Consider the following 16,434-nt stretch of genomic DNA (forward strand, 5'->3'; position numbering starts at 1 on the left):
AATGATTTCATAGGCACAAGGATCTAACACAATATAAGAATTTGCTGCTTTTTTAGGGTGGGTTTGCACATCTTCGCCTTCATGGATCACTGCCTTGTTGTGTCAAAGGGGCTTGCGTAACTCACTGAAGCCATAAGCAATGCTGTGCAGGGCCACCCAAGACGGACAGGTCATGGCGGAGAGTTCTGACAAAATGTGGTCCACTGGAGAAGGAAATGGCAACCCACTCCAGTATTCTTGCCAAGAAAACCCCATGTATCACAAGGCTAAAAGATATGACGCTGGAAGATGAGCCCCTCAGGTCGGAAGGTGTCCAATATACTACTGGGGAAGAGCAGAGGGAATTTCCAAGTAGCACCAGAAAGAGTGAAGCGGCTCGGCCAAAGCTGAAAGGACACTCAGCTGTGGATGTGTCTGGTGGTGAAAAGAAAATCCGATGCTGTAAAGAACAATATTGTTTAGGAACCTGGAATGTCAGATCAATGAATCAAGGTAAGCTGGAGGTGGTTAAACATGAGATGGCAAGATTGAACATCGACATCTTGGGAATCAGCGAACTAAAATGGACAAGCATGGGCGAATTTAATTCAGGTGACCATTCTATCTACTACTGTGGGCAAGAATCCCTTAGAAGAAATGGAGTAGCACTCATAGTCAATAAAAGGCTGGGAAAAGCAGTACTGGGGTACAATCTCAAAAATGACAGAATGATCTCAGTATGAATCCAAGGCAAACCATTCAACATCACAGTAATTCAAGTCTATGTCCCAACCACTGAGGCTGAAGAAGCTGAGGTTGATCGGTTCTATGAAGACCTACAACACCTTCTACAACTAACACCAAACAAAGATGTCCTCTTCATCATAGGGGATTGGAATGCTAAAGTAGGAAGTCAAGAAATCACCAGGACAACAGGCAAGCATGGCCTTGGTGTACAAAATGAAGCAGGACAAAGGCTAATAGAGTTTTGCCAGGAGAACACACTGATCATAGCAAACAATCTTTTCCAACAGCACAAGAGGCGACTCTACACATGGACATCACCAGACAGTCAATATTGAAATCAGACTGATTACGTACTTTGCAGCCAAAGATGGAGAAGCTCCATACAGTCAGTAAAAACAAGACCTGGAACTGACTGTGGCTCAGATCATGAGCTCCTTATCACAAAATTTCGGCTTAAATTGAAGAACGTAGGGAAAACCACTAAACCATTCAAGTATGACCTAAATCATATCCCTTATGAATATACAGTGGAGGTGAGGAATAGATTTAAGGCATTAGACCTGATAGACAGAGTGCCTGAGGAACTATGGACAGAGGTCCATAACATTGTTCAGGAGGCAGCAACTCAATCCATCTTGAAGAAAAAGAAATGCAAGAAAGCAAATTGGCTGTCTGATGAGGCTTTACAAACAGCTAAGAAAAGAAGGGAAGCGAAAAGCAAGGGAGAAAGGGGAAGATATACCCAACTGAATGCAGATTTCCAGAGAATAGCAAGGAGAGACAAGAAGGCCTTCTTAAATGAACAATGCAAAGAAATCGAGGAAAACAATAGAATGGGAAAGACTAGAGATCTCTTCAAGAAAATCAGAGATCTCAAGGGAACGTTTTGTGCCAAGACGGGCATGATAAAACACAAAGAAGGCAGGGACCTAACATAAGCAGGTGAGAATAAGAAGTGGTGGAAAGAATACCAGAAGAACTATACAGGAAAGATCTGAATGTCCCTGATAGCCATGACAGTGCGGTCACTGAACTTGATGAGCCGGACATCCTAGAGAGTGAAGTCAAGTGGGCCTTAGCAAGCATTACTAACAACAAAGCTAGCGGAGATGACAGTATTCCAGCCGAGCTATTTAAAATCCTAAAAGATGATGCTGTTAAAGTGCTGCATTCAATATGCCAACAAATCTGGAACACTCAACAGTGGCCACAAGACTGGAAAAGGTCAGTTTACATTCCAATTCCAAAGAAGGGCAATGCCAAAGAGTGTCCAAACTACCGTACAATTGTGCTCATTTCACATGCCAGCAAGGTGATGCTCAAAATCCTACAAGCTAGGCTTCCGCAGTATGTGAACCGAGAACTACCGGAAGTACTAGCTGGGTTCCAAAGAGGAAAAGGAGCTAGAGATCAAATCGCCAACATTCGCTGGATCATGGAGAAAGCAAGAGAATCCCAGAAAAATGTCTATTTCTGCTTCATTGACTTTGACTTTCATTGACTTTCATTGACTAAAACCTTTGACTGTGTGGATCACAACAAACTGTGGCAAATTTTTAAAGAGATGGGAGTACCAGACCACCTTACCTGTCTCCTGAGAAACCTGTACGAGGGTCAAGAAGCAACAGTAAGAACCAGACATGAAACAACCGAGTGGTTCAAAATTGGGAAAGGAGTATGAAAAGGCTGTATATTGTCACCCTGCTTATTTAATTTATATGCAGAGTACATCATGAGAAACGCCGGGTTGGATGAATCACAGGCCGGAATTAAGATTGCCGGGAGAATTATCAACAACCTCAGATATGCAGACGATACCACCCTAATGGCAGAAAGCAAAGAGGATCTAAAGAGCCTCTTGTTGAGGGTGAAAGTGGAGAGTGCAAAAGCTGATTTGAAACTCAACATTAAAAAAACTCAGATCATGGCATCTGGCATCATCACTTCCTGGCATTTAGATCAATGCAGACAGTGACTGTAGCCATGAAATTAAAAGACGCTTGCTCCTTGGGAGGAAAGCTATGGCAAACCTAGACAGCATAGTATGAAGTAGAGACATCACCTTGCCGACAAAGGTTTGTATAATCAAAGCTATGGTTTTCCCAGTAGCAACGTACAGCTGTGAGAGCTGGATTATAAGGAAGGCTGAGCGCCGAAGAATTGATGCATTCGAACTGTGGTGCTGGAGAAGACTCTTACGAGTCCCCTGGACTGCAAGGAGGTCAAATGAGTCCATCCTAAAGGAAATCAACCCTGACTGCTCATTGGAAGGACAGATACTGAAGCTGAAGCTCAAATATTTTGGCCACCTAATGCAAAGAGAAAGACCCTGATGCTGGGAAAGATTGAGGGCAAAAGGAGAAGGGGACGGCAGAGGATGAGATGGCTAGATAGCATCACCGATGCGATGAATATGAACTTGAGCACACTCCGGGAGAGAGCGGAGGACAGGAAGGCCTGGCGTGCTATGGTCCATGGGGTCACGAAGAGTCGGACAAGACTTAACGACTGAACAACATTGCACATCTTGGAGTAAATTTTTGCACATCTTGGAGTCAAACAGAGCATACTATAAAAATTAACATAGATAACAAGAACAACAACAACAAATATTGTATTTAATTCAGAGATTTAAATTCCCAATTCTATGTTTTTCCCTGAATATTTGTTGTAGCAGTTTAACCCCTTATTGTTTCAATATGCGTACACCACAAAAATTGTTTTCTTCTCTAATTCATATAATCTAAATCAAAACAGATTTAGAAAACATAGGTAAAAATATTTTTTTAAAAAAACGGAAAAAATATATAAATATCAGCACTTATGTGGCCCATTTCATGGTAGAAAAATGCTCTATATACATTATCTCAATTTTATGTTTAAGTCAGTTGGTCAAATTCAAGCTTACAGTGTGCAATCCTATGCATGTCTACTCAGTTCAATGGTGTTTTGACCCAGGCAAGTGCATATAGAATTGCAGCCGCAAAACCTTTTTCCCCAATTTGCTGATTTTCATAACATTAATTGTTTAAAAAAAGGAGGTAATACTATTAATACTATTCTACACAGGGAGAAGGATTGATATTTAATTACCCCAAATGACAATGATCCCATTAAGCATTTGATGCCAGTACATATTCTTTTACATATTCCTACAGGTTTTCATGTATTCAACATCCTTTGTCCAACAGGTTTTTGTGGAAAACAAATGCACTTTCAACTGTCATGGGCATTAGAAATCTTGGGTGCTAATTTTCACAACATGAACAAAGGGAGCTTCTGTTCACAGTGCGAAAAGTAAGGATCCAGGCTTTTGTGAATAATGTAAAATAATGATGGACACAACAGGAGAAATCCTCTCTCATAATACATACTTCTTTGAACAGGATATGGATGTCTCTCTGGCCTGCAGATCCATGACTCTACTAGGGAAATAGGGCACCCACCACTGAAAAGTACCCAATATTTAACACACACCCCAAAATCCAACATATAACATTTTCCTGTCAAGAAGTGTACATTACTTTAAGAAGGCTTACATCAGCATTACTTTAAGAAGGCACATTCAGACAAACATAAGCATAGTTACGCGAAAATACATATTGCAGCCTACCCCAGCCAAGCACTTACCAGGTGTGTTAGGCTACAACCTCCATCATTCCTAGCCAGCATGGCCAGGTTAGAGAAGGCTGGCTAATTGTTTTGTATCCTTTGCTTTTTTCTTAATTAGCTTGGTGCTTTTACTTTCATGTCCATGGGATCAGCCGCCAAAAGCTGGACCCCAGGGGTGAGGGGCAGATACAGAGAACTGCAGGCAGTCAATACTTCCAGGAAGATTTATCTGTAATGCAGATCAGGGGTGGGCAGAAGGTAGATCTCCAGATGTTTTGGACTTCAACTCCCAGAAGCCTCAGCCAGCATGACCAACGATGAGGAATGATGCGGGCTGAAGTCCCAAACTTCAGAAGATCTACTTTCTTCCCACCTCTGATCTATATGGAACCGACCAGAGGGGAGGCCACCTTGGATTTAATCCTAAGTGGTGTCACCAAGGACCTAGTAAGAGATGTAAATGTTGTTAAACCACTTGGAAACAGTAATCAGGGCTATCAGATTTAATATATATTTAAGTGGAAAATTGCCCAGGACGTCCAACACAGTCACATTTGACTTCAAAAGAAGCAACTTCTCTAAAAAGAGGGAACTGGTGAAAAGGAAGTTAAAAGGGGGAGTCAAGAGGATTAAAAAGGTAAAGGTGTCCCCAACCAGTCGTGTCCGACTCTAGGGTGCGGTGCTCATCCCCGTTTTTAAGCCGAAGACCCAGCGCTGTCCGAAGACGCTTCCGTGGTCATGTGACCGGCATGACTGAACACCGAGGTGCACGGAACGCTGTTACCTTTCCCGCTGAAGTGGTACCTATTTATCTACTTGCAATTTCTTGCTTTCGAATTGCTAGGTTGGCAGGAGCTGGGACTGAAGACGGGAGCTCACTCCATCACGCAGCACTCGGGTCTCGAACTGATGACCTGCCGACCTTCCAGTCTGCAGTTCAGTGTCTTCACCACTAAGCCACATCCCTTCAAAATTCTTGGAGATTACTCAAAACCACAATAATAGAAGCCCAGCTAAAACGTATACCTCAGGTTAAGAAAGGTAGCACAAAGTCCAAGAGGTCACCGGCATGATTAACAAGCTGTGTTAAGGGAGCTATTAGGGAAAAGAGAGCTTCCTTAAGAAAATGGAAGTCTTGCCCAACTGAGGAATACAAAATGCAGCACAAGCTTGCACAAAGCCAACAATAAGAGATGCAAAACAGCATTTTGAAGAGCGTACTGCTAACAACATCAAGGCCAACAATAAAGAATACTTTAAATATATCAGAAACAGAAAACCAGCTAGGGAAGCAGTTGTACCACTTGGTGACAATGGAGTTAAAGGAATACTGAAGGAGGACAAGGAGATTGCAGAGAAGCTGAATGAATTCTTTTCATCCGTCTTCATTGCAGAAGATATGGGACAGATACCTGTGCCTGAACTGATGTTTCCAGGAAGGGAGTCTGAGGAAATGAGGCAAATAGTGCTGACAAAAGATGAAGTTCTCAACCTTACTGCTATATTGAAAGCAAATAAATCACCAGGCCCAGGCCCATCCTACAGTTCTCAAGGAACTCAAATATGAAATTGCTGATCTTCTAACCAAAATATGCAACATGTCCCTAAGATCAGCCTCTATACCAGAGGACTGGAAGATGGCCAATGTAACACCAATTTTCAAAAAGGGATACAGGGGGGATCTGGGAAATTACAGGCTGGTTAGCTTAACATCTGTTCCGGGTAAATTGGTTGAAGGCATTATTAAAGACAAAATGAGTAAGCATATAGAAGGACAAGCCCTGCTGAAAGACAATCAACATGGCTTCCACAAAGGCAAGTCCTGTCTCACTAACCTTTTAGAGTTCTTTGACAGTGTCAATAAACATGTAGATGGGGATGATCCGGTAGATACTGTAAAAAGCCTTCTGGAAGTCCAACTAAACAAAGTCCCTCACCAAAGACTCCTTAGAAAACTTAGCAGTCATGGAATAATTGGACAGGGCCTCTTATGAATCACTAACTGGTTAATGAACAGAAAGCAGGGAGTAGGAATAAACAGTAAAATCTCCCAAATGGAGGGAAGTAAATACAGGATCTGTAATAGGACCAATGCTTTTCAGCCTGTTCATAAATGGTCTGGAATTGGGAGTGAGCAACAAAGTGACCAAGTTTGCAGATGACACCAAATTATTTAGGGTGGTTTAAAAAAATGGATTGTGAAGAGCTCCAAAAGGATCTCTCCAAACTGGGAGAATGTGCATCTAAATGGCAAATATGGTTCAGTGTAAGCAAGTGTAAACTGATGCACGTTGGGGAAAAAAATCCCAACTTCAAGTATAGTCTGATGGGATCTGAGCTAGTGGTGACCAACCAGGAAAGAGATCTTGGGGTTGTGGTGGACAGCTCAATTAAGATGTCAACCCAGGGTGTGGCCACTTTAAAAAAAAAAAAAAAAAAGGCAAACTCCATGTGAGGCATAATTAGAAAAGGAATTGAGAATAAAACTGCCAATATCATACTGCCCCTATACAAATCTATGGTGTGACCGCACTTGGAATACTGTGTCCAGTTCTGGTCACCACACCTAAAAAAAAGATATTGTAGAGCTGGAAAAAGTACAGAAAAGGGCACCTAAAATGATCAAGGGGCTGGAGCATCTCCCCTGTGAGCTGGGAAAAAAGATGGGTAAGGGGAGACATGATAGAGGTCTACGCTGGATGTGCCCGATCTCATATGATCTCAGAAGCTAAGGAGGGTCAACCCTGGTTAGTACTTGGATAGGAGACTGTCTGGGAATCAGGCTTCCTGCACTGAGCAAGAGGTTGGACTCGATAGTCTTGTAGGCCCATTCCAACCTTATTTTATTTATTTATTTATTATTATTTATTTCATTTCTATACCGCCCAATAGCCGAAGCTCTCTGGGCGGTTCACAAAAACTAAAACCAAACAACACACAATAAAACAATTTAAAATATATAGAACATTAAAATCACAATATAACAATACAACCACAATAAAACCTAGCAGCAGTACAGGAGTTTAAAATACAGATTTAAAACAGCAAAGATAAAAATTTAGAAAGCTAAAATGCCTGGGAAAATAAAAAGGTCTTCACCTGGCGCCGAAAGGAGTACAATGTAGGCGCCAGGCAAACCTCACTAGGGAGCTCATTCCAGAGCCGGGGTGCCACAACAGAAAAAGCCCTCCTCCTAGTAGCCACCCGCCTTACTTCCTTCGGCAGGGGCTCACGGAGAAGGGCCGCTGATGATGATCTTAAGGTCCGGGCAGGCACATATGGGAGGAGGCGATCCTTCAGGTAACCTGGCCCCAAGCCGTTAAGGGCTTTGAATGTTAACACCAGCACTTTGAATCGGGCCCGGAAATGGACTGGCAGCCAGTGCAGCTGGAAAAGTACTGGCGTAATATGAGCTCGCAGGCCAGTCCCTGTTAACAATCTTGCTGCCCTATTTTGGACCAGCTGAAGTTTCCGGACCGTTTTCAAAGGCAGCCCCACGTATAACGCATTGCAGTAATCCAGACGAGAAGTTATCAGAGCATGGATAACTGTAGCTAGGCTATCTCTGTCCAGATAAGGGCGTAGTTGGTATACCAGCCTAAGCTGATAAAAAGTGCTCCGTGCCACTGAGTTCACCTGTGCCTCAAGTGACAGTTCTGGATCCAAGAGCACCCCCAAACTACGAACCTGATCCTTTAGGGGGAGTGCAACCCCCTCCAGAACAGGTTGAATATCACCTAGCCGGGCAGACGAACCACCCACTAACAGTACCTCCGTCTTGTCTGGATTGAGTTTCAGTTTATTAGCCCTCATCCAGTCCATTACCGTGCCCAGGCACTGGTTCAGAACAGCCACTGCCTCACCTGGTTTTGATGAGAAAGAGAGGTAGAGCTGGGTGTCATCCGCATATTGATGGCACCTCAGCCCACACCTCCGGATAACCTCCCCCAGCGGTTTCATGTAGATGTTAAACAGCATGGGGGATAGAATAGAGCCCTGTGGAACCCCATGGCACAATTGCCATGGCACAGAGCAATAATCCCCCAGCACCACCTTCTGGAATCGGCCATCCAAGTAGGAGCAGAACCACTGTAGTGCAGTGCCTCCAACTCCCAACCCAGACAACCTATCCAGAAGGATACCATGGTCGATGGTATCGAAAGCCGCTGAGAGGTCCAGATTCTATGATTCTATGAAAATTATGCATGATGTAGAGAATGTGGATAGGGAGACATTTTTCTCCCCTTCCCAAAATACTAGAACCCAGGGTCATCCTATGAAGCTGATTGGTGGGAGATTCATGACTGATAAAAGGAAGTACTTCTTCACACAGCGCATAAACTATGGAATTTGCTACCACGGGGTGTAGCGATGGCCACCAATTTGGATGGCTTTAAAAGGGGGTAGGACAAATTCCTGGAGGAAAAGACTATCAATGGCTACTAGTCCTGATGGCTATGTGCTCCCTCCAGTACCAGAGGCAGTGAGCCTATGTATTCCAGTTGCTGGGGAACATGGGTGGGAGGGTGCTGTTGCGCTAATGCCCTGCTTGTGGGTTCCTGGTTGACAGCTGGTTGGCCACTGTGTGAACAGAACGCTGGACTAGATGGACCCTTGGTCTGATCCAGCATGGCTCTTCTTATGTTCTTATGTGTTGATGCAAAGGCCAACACGCTAGGTCAGGGACACATACAGACCCACTCAGCAACTGGGATCACCATCTCTTGGGCAGCGGGGGACGGAGAGATACCCACAGCATAAAATGTAACAGCAAGTTCTCAAAAGTTTTCTAGTCCCAGACACAGTTTGTCAGCAATGGTAACCAAACCCGCATTTCAGAAAGAACACAGTTTTAAGTGAAACATGTAATCAAACAGAACTGTATGCACTGAGGCTATGAGATTGCAACAGAAATAATCCCTGAGATCACAAGAGTAGGTGTGAGACATGGAGTAGGGGCAGCAAAGAAAGAAGAGAGAAAAGGGTATCATTCTGAAGCACAAAGAAGTGATGTGATTGTTAACAGGAGCCAAAACATACACATGGATACGACTGGCTCTGCAGAAGCAAAAAAAAAAAAATCAAATTATGTTTGTACTATATTCAAAAACTAATGCAATTGGCCAACACGATGCGGAACCATTTGCGCTACTATTTTTACCCACCAGATGCTTCTATAAAGATGGATGGTAGCTAAGTTCCTATTTTTCAGTAATAAGATTGTAAGGCTGTTTATCAGGCTGTAGAATTCTGCAGCCTGATTAACAGTCTTCAGCAGTGACACACCTGTTCAGCTTGCATCATAAAAGGAACTTCATGGGGAGGGGGGTATTTTCTATATCTCCATTACAGAGGAGAAAATATCATGTCTGATTTCAGAACTTGCTGGTAATCAGGGCCACTAAGACATTTGTATCTTTCTAGTCCCTAAGAAAACACCTACATTTTTGTACGGCCGTGACTCAGTCAGAAGAGATATCCTATTTCTACCTCAGCCTTCCTCCAAAGAACTCATAGGTGGGGTCCCCCAGGTCTCCCATTTGGCTAGCTCCAGCTATGCTTATCTTTAGAGATGGAATGAAATCAAACACCTTGGGACCATTCTCTAGCTTGTGCACACAGGGTTTTACAAATCACAGGTGTATACAAGAGAATACAAGGCTATACAAATTCTTAAATAATCTGTATCTGCATTCCATCAGTGTCTGTTCCTTCCTCACTACAAAATACTCCTAAAGTAGGGATGGGCAACTTGCAGGGGCCTGTGAGCCAATTTCACCTCCCTCAGACCCCACCAGGGGCTGCCCCTGACTGCCATGCCAGTCAACTCAGTGCTGCAACAGCAGAAGCAGGAAAAACACCCAGCCATTTGCTGACAATATTCAATGGCACAGTGACAGAAAAGGGCCTATTTAGCTTTGTTTACAGCTACATATTCAGTGGTAGCAAGAGGCAGCTGGAGCTGCACAGAAGGCCGGGGGTAGCACATTCAGCCCAAGGGCCATGTCTTGCCCACTCCTATCTTAAAGGAACACATTCAGATATCGAGTTCACCTCACTGAGTTTATGCAGGAACACAACAAAAATGTGAGCCACAAAGTCTGGATTCTGTTCCTTATCCTGTCATTTATTTGTTTGCTTATTAGACTTATTGGAAATAAATAAATAAATAAATAATAGTAGATTTCTATACCACCCAACAGCTGAAGCTCTCTGGGTGGTTCACAACAATTAAAACCATAAAATACAGCACAATAGAAGATAATATAAAAATGTTTAAAAGTTTAAAACTACTATATAGAACCAAAGTAAAAACCAGCAGCAGTGTACAGATTTAAAAATACAGTAACAGATTTAAAAACAACAGAGACTGAAAGACTAAAAAGCCTAAGAAACTAAGAAGGTCTTCACCTGGAGCCAAAAAGACCACAATGTAGACACCAGGCAAGCATCTCTGGGGAGGGCATTCCACAACGGAAAAGGTCCTCTGATTAGTAGCCACCCGTCTCATCTCCTTTGGTGGGGACACCTGGAGAAGGGCCTCTGAAGACAATTGTAGGGTCTGGGCAGGTATATATGGGAGGAGATGATCCTTTAGGTAACCTGGCCATTTAGAGCTTTGAAAGTTAATACCACCACTATGATGGTATCTCTTATACTCTCAGTGCTTGTTTTACCCTGCATATAAAATATTAGCCATTCCAAAATATATGACCGAACTTACAAAACATTCAGAAGGGATACAACTCTGTAATTGCAATAAATGTCACACTCCTAGATTCCAAACTACATTATCCATGCACACACATGCAGTGACAATGTAAAGGGGACCTGCACAACATGTAACCCACCAAGCCAAATGCAGCCCACCAGCTATGTTATTGTGGCCCAGCAAGAGTTTGAGAATTGCATTGTTTCTGCAATGGTTTCTCAGTCCCTGGTGGGCACTATATAAGACTGATGGGCTGCATGAAATGAAGTATCCTGGAAGAGGGCATGGCTGTTGGCAGGAACCCTGAATGCGAACACTGCACATTGCAACATTTGCTGCAGGTCCCACCTGTCTATACTAAAAGTGAGATCAGGTGATGAGTTATGATGGCTATGCAGCCAACCTGGGACTACTGAGTAACAAGAGAAAAATATCTGCAAGGTTTGCAGAAGTACAAACAATCTCTAGGAAGAGAATCCCTAATGGAGAAAAAAAAATCCTAAGCCCCATCTACATGGAGACACTTTCCAATGCGATTCCATTTAAAAGTAGATTTTCAAGAAATCGAATTAGCTCCTTCCATGGCACATGGAAAGCAGCCAGTAAAGCAGTGTATACATTGACAAAAAAAAATTTTTTTCACAGGGCAAATGGCAACTGTGAACTGTAACATAACCCACATTAGTTTAGGGTTGGGTGGGCAGAGTCCTGTGAGTAGAACAGAACATCATCAACTACATAGGTGCAGTGCAGCAAATGAGCAGAAGCTTGCTCCCAGCCCCTTTCTCTGTTCTGGTGAAACAGAGTGAAGTGAAATTGAAGGCAATGAGTTACTACGAGTAAACATGTTTAGCCCACACCTCTCCTCGTGTCCACGCTTTTTCGGTGGGAGTAAAGGTTACTTGGGGGTGATAACCTTCTAAACTCATTACATGAATGCACACCTACGCTGGTCCAGAGATTTAAACCAACAGGCAAAGGAATTCTCCCGACCCCTCTCTCTGCTCCTGTGCTCAGCGAAGTGCAAATGAAGGTAATAGGTTACTTCCAAGTAGACATGTTTAGCCCACCTGTCTCCTCATATCCACCCTTTCTCAGTGGAGTAAGGCTCACTGGGGGGCAATAACCTTTTAAACCCATTCAACTTCTGTGCACCTCCGGATGAGTGAAGATTTAAACTAAGAGGCAAGGGAATTCTCCTGACCCTTCTCTCTGCTCTGTACTCAGCAAAGTCTTGGAGGTACTTCCAAGTAGACATGTTTAGCCAACTCCTCTCCATGTGTCCATCCTTCCATGATGCAACTTTCCCTTCCGCCTATCACCTCTGCTTCCTTTGAACCCCATACTGAAGCCAACTGAGGTCACACAGACTCCCAAACCACACTGAAGTCGAGGACGAAATCCAGTGCAAACTGACTTTGCAAAAAACCCAGCTTTGGGGGCAGAAAAAAACATGACTGATGCGGAGCGGGGGAACATCATCTTCCACAATTGTCTGTGGGGCTCAGCAGAACCAGAGTAAATCCTCCGTGTAGATGGGGCCCCGCTCAATTAAAACTGAATGTTGGGGCACAGGGGGAATAGAAAACGAAGGGCTCATGGAGTGGAACACTCCACATGGCAATATGTGGCTGCAAGTTCCACTTTTCCCCTCTAATTCTCACCTTCAGATATAAAAGTCATCAAATATGAATGCTATCATAGATCTGCAAACTATTGTTAAGACAGTCCATCATCGAGCACAAATGTCAATGTACCAAAATAAAAAGATCATAATGGAAACTCAGATGTAAGAAATGGAAGCACCAAATGTTAAACTGCTTTGTGACCTGCCAGGTAGGCCAAACCTATAATTAAACAGGAGAAAAGATGCAATGAATTTGAAGAACGGGACGGGGGGGGGGGAGGTGATGTGACCTGAATGCAACAAACATGCTGTGTCTTAAGTGGAGGTCTTTGTTAAATTCAGTACTTACTTCAAGGTGTTCTTTAAAGTGTTGACAGATAACAAGCAGAATTAGCAGTCCTGAAGTATTGTTATAAATCATGTGTTACAAGCAGGGATTCAAATTGGTTTGTGGTTTCTACAAGAACGTCCTCTAAACCAGTGTGGTGCAGTGGCTAGAGTGCTGGATGGGGACTGGGGAGAACCAGGTTCTAGTTCGTGCTTGGCCCTGAAGCTCACTGGATGACTTTGGGCCAGTCACTGACTCTCGACCTAACCTACCTCACAGGGTTGTTGTGAGGATAAAATGGAGAAGAGGATATGTATGCTGCCTTGGGCTCCTTGGAGGAAAGAAGGGATAGAAATGTAACAGATAAACAAACCTTAATTATATCCTATCAAATGATTCAGAACCAAAATAAAATGCAGTTCACCCGTTTTAAAAATCAATCCAGTCTGATACTTGCATGTGTGTTTATATATCCATCTTAGCCAGCCTTCTCCAATCTGGTACCCTCCAGATGTGTTGGACTACAACTCCCAGCACTCACCATTGGCCATGCTGGCTGAGGCTGATGGGAGTTGTAGTATAAAGCCCCTGGAGAGCATCCCGTTGGGAAATACTTACTTTAGCCATCACTAATATTGGAGTTTAAATGCAAAGCAACATGTCCTGAATCTATCCCCACATTTAAGCAATTACATCATAGCCAATTGGTGCAGCTGGGTTGTTTTTGGCTTTCTAGGCAAAAGGTATAAATCTCTGGCTATCTCTCAAAGCCTTTGTGATCACAGAGAATATCATTTTTGAATCAGCAATAGTCCTTGTTTTATGGATTTGTACAGTGCCTAGCCTAGTGGAACGTTTACATTAGGGGTAGGCAACTATTTTGGGCTGTGGGCACATTTGGCAATCTAAGAAACTGTCCTGGGCACCACCACAAAATGGCTACCAAGGGACGCGTGGCAAAAGGCAAGTAACCTGCCCAAAATACTGGGTACAAGGCAGAGCTGGGGTCTGAACCCCAACACACTGAGCAACTTCTTTGAGCCCCCAGTTTTCAGCACTAACAGAAACCTATTTCACAGCAATTCCAGCTGTCAGTAAGGAAATGTATTAATTTTTTTTAAAGTGGGAAGGCAAAGGCACCTTTGTGGATGTCCTGAAGGTCCCTCACATTGCCTACCCTTGGTTTACATGATTAATAATAAAGCTTGCCACTGATACAGCATTTTAGTGTGGTCAGTGTGCTTCACATTACCTCAGTATTTGCTATGCCAACACGATGAAAGAATACCAGCCTATTATCACCATACTGCAGTGAGGTGCAGGGGGAGGGCTGAGGTTAAGACTAGAGTTGCTTACATTCATCTACATTCTCCTCCATTAATTAATTTATTAACTAATTAAATACACACATACACACACACCCCTACATATATATATGAAAAGAGACCCCAAAAGGATCCTCCCTTAATCTAATCCTCCCTTACTATTTCATTGCTAAATGAATGCTGAATTTAAATTACAAAAACACATGGGACTTTTCACAGATGCAGAACACAAATTGTTGACTGTCAGCCATGTCCCATTGCGCTTGCATCCTGCCGTTCTTCACAGCTCTAGTCTCAGCTCTTTAAAATGTAACTGCATTAATTCAGCTCATACTAAAGCACAGCAACTATCCCAGAATGGTTGACAGAGCAATCCTGTACTACTCGCATTACTCTGGACTGAAGATACACTGCCACCGTGTTGTCAGAATGGCTGCCTTTTTCAATGTCTGTTCAGCCTAAAACGGAAGGGGGAAAACACACAAGCAGAAAATATATACAAACAGAAAAAAAACCCCACAGCAAATGGCCACAGTGTCCCCCGAAACACCGCCACAGCACACCAACTAGGCACTATGCCAGCATAGGTGCCCACACACCATGCGGACATGGAGGGAACCAACCCTCTCAGCTTGAGCCAGCACTGCAGACATCACATTGCCATGCCCCAATACACAAGGAATACAGAGAACAAGGCAGCTGCCACAAGAATAACCAAGAAAACCCTGTGGTGCTGTCTGTTAAAGCAGCCACAAACATGATCAGAAGGTCACTGGTTCAAGTCTCCCCATGGACAAAACACTTTATTTTCTTCCTACCCCTCCAATAGGATACAGACATAAAAGCAGACAGCAGAAATGAACAAAAGAGGCTTGCGGTCTACAAAGCAGGCACAGGAGGTTGCTTGTTGAAATCCAGCCACAGGATTTTTTGTTTCCTTTGTGAGTAGGTAATTATCATATACAGTCAGGGCCAGAAATATTGGAACAAGGATAACTGTTTTGGCAGTTGGCCTCTGTACACCACCACACTGAAGTTGAAAGGAACCACACCCAGATGGGAGTGAAGTCAGGACTTTCAGCTGTAATTCAAGGGGTATGACAAAAGTGGGGCACTAACCATTCAGGAAGGACAGCCAGTGGCAGACACACACACCCATCGTTGGGGGCTCATAAGTAATGGACCGAATGGCTGACAAGCGGCTGCCTGGCCAGGTGTGGCCTGTTTCCTGGGTACTCCATGACCAATCAAGCAGACAAAAGGCCTGGAGGTGGTTCTGAGTGTTACATTTGCATTTGGTAGCTGTTCACTGGAACTCCAACATGAGGCCCAAAGAGGTGTCCATGCAAGTGAAGGAGGCCATCATTAGGCTGTGGAAACAAAATAAACCCATCAGAGAGATAGTAAAAACAGTGGGGGTGGCCAATACAACCGTTTGGAACATCCTGAAAAAGAAGGAATTAACTGGCGAGCTCAGCAACAGCAAAAGGCCTGGAAGACCACGGAAGACAACTAAAGTGGATGACCACAGAATTCTGCTCATGGTGCAGAGGAACCCTTTCACAACAGTGAGAGCCAGTGTGGTGTAGTGGCAAGAGTGTTGGACTGGGAGCTGGGAGATCTGGGTTCTAGTCCCCACTTGGCCATGGAAGCTCACTGGGTGACTTTGGGCCAGTCACACACTCTTAGCCCAACCCACCTCACAGGGTTGTTGTTGTGAGGATAAAATGGAGAGGAGGAGGATAATGTAAGCCGCCTTGGGTTCCTTGCAAGAGGAAAAAAGGCGGGGTATAAATGCAATAAATAAAATAAATAAATAAATAAAATAAACATCTAGCCAGGTCAAGAACGCTCTTGCGGAGGTAGGCATGTCATTGTCAACATCTACAGTCAAGAGATGGCTTTATGAATGTAAATACAGAGGCTTCACAACAAGGTGCAAACCACTGGTAACGCTCAAGAACAGACAGGCCAGATTAGCCTTGGCCAGCAAACACCTAAAAAAGCCTGGCCAGTTCTGCAAGAGGATTCTTTGGACTGATGAAACTAAGATTAACTTGTACCAGAATGATGGGAAGAGAAAAGTATGGAGAAGGAAAGGAAC

At 43.6% G+C, this 16,434-nt stretch overlaps 1 protein-coding gene across 12 annotated transcripts in view; it reads right to left on the bottom strand.

Annotated features, from left to right (window-relative positions):
* Positions 1 to 16,434, bottom strand: part of HIVEP2 (HIVEP zinc finger 2) — a 169,786-nt gene that overhangs the window by 112,807 nt on the left and 40,545 nt on the right. For 2 of the 12 annotated variants that reach the window (XM_084827730.1, XM_084827724.1), the window contains exon 2: positions 15,450 to 15,700. The exons of the other annotated variants lie outside the window; for them this stretch is intronic. The gene's annotated coding sequence lies outside the window, so the exon portion shown is untranslated. The remainder of the gene's footprint in view (positions 1 to 15,449; positions 15,701 to 16,434) is intronic. 12 annotated transcript variants of the gene reach the window in all.

This window comes from Heloderma suspectum, chromosome 1, assembly GCF_057233095.1.
Source record: "Heloderma suspectum isolate Gila_16-S chromosome 1, 16-S_ref, whole genome shotgun sequence".
NCBI classification, from domain to species: Eukaryota; Metazoa; Chordata; class Lepidosauria; order Squamata; family Helodermatidae; genus Heloderma; species Heloderma suspectum.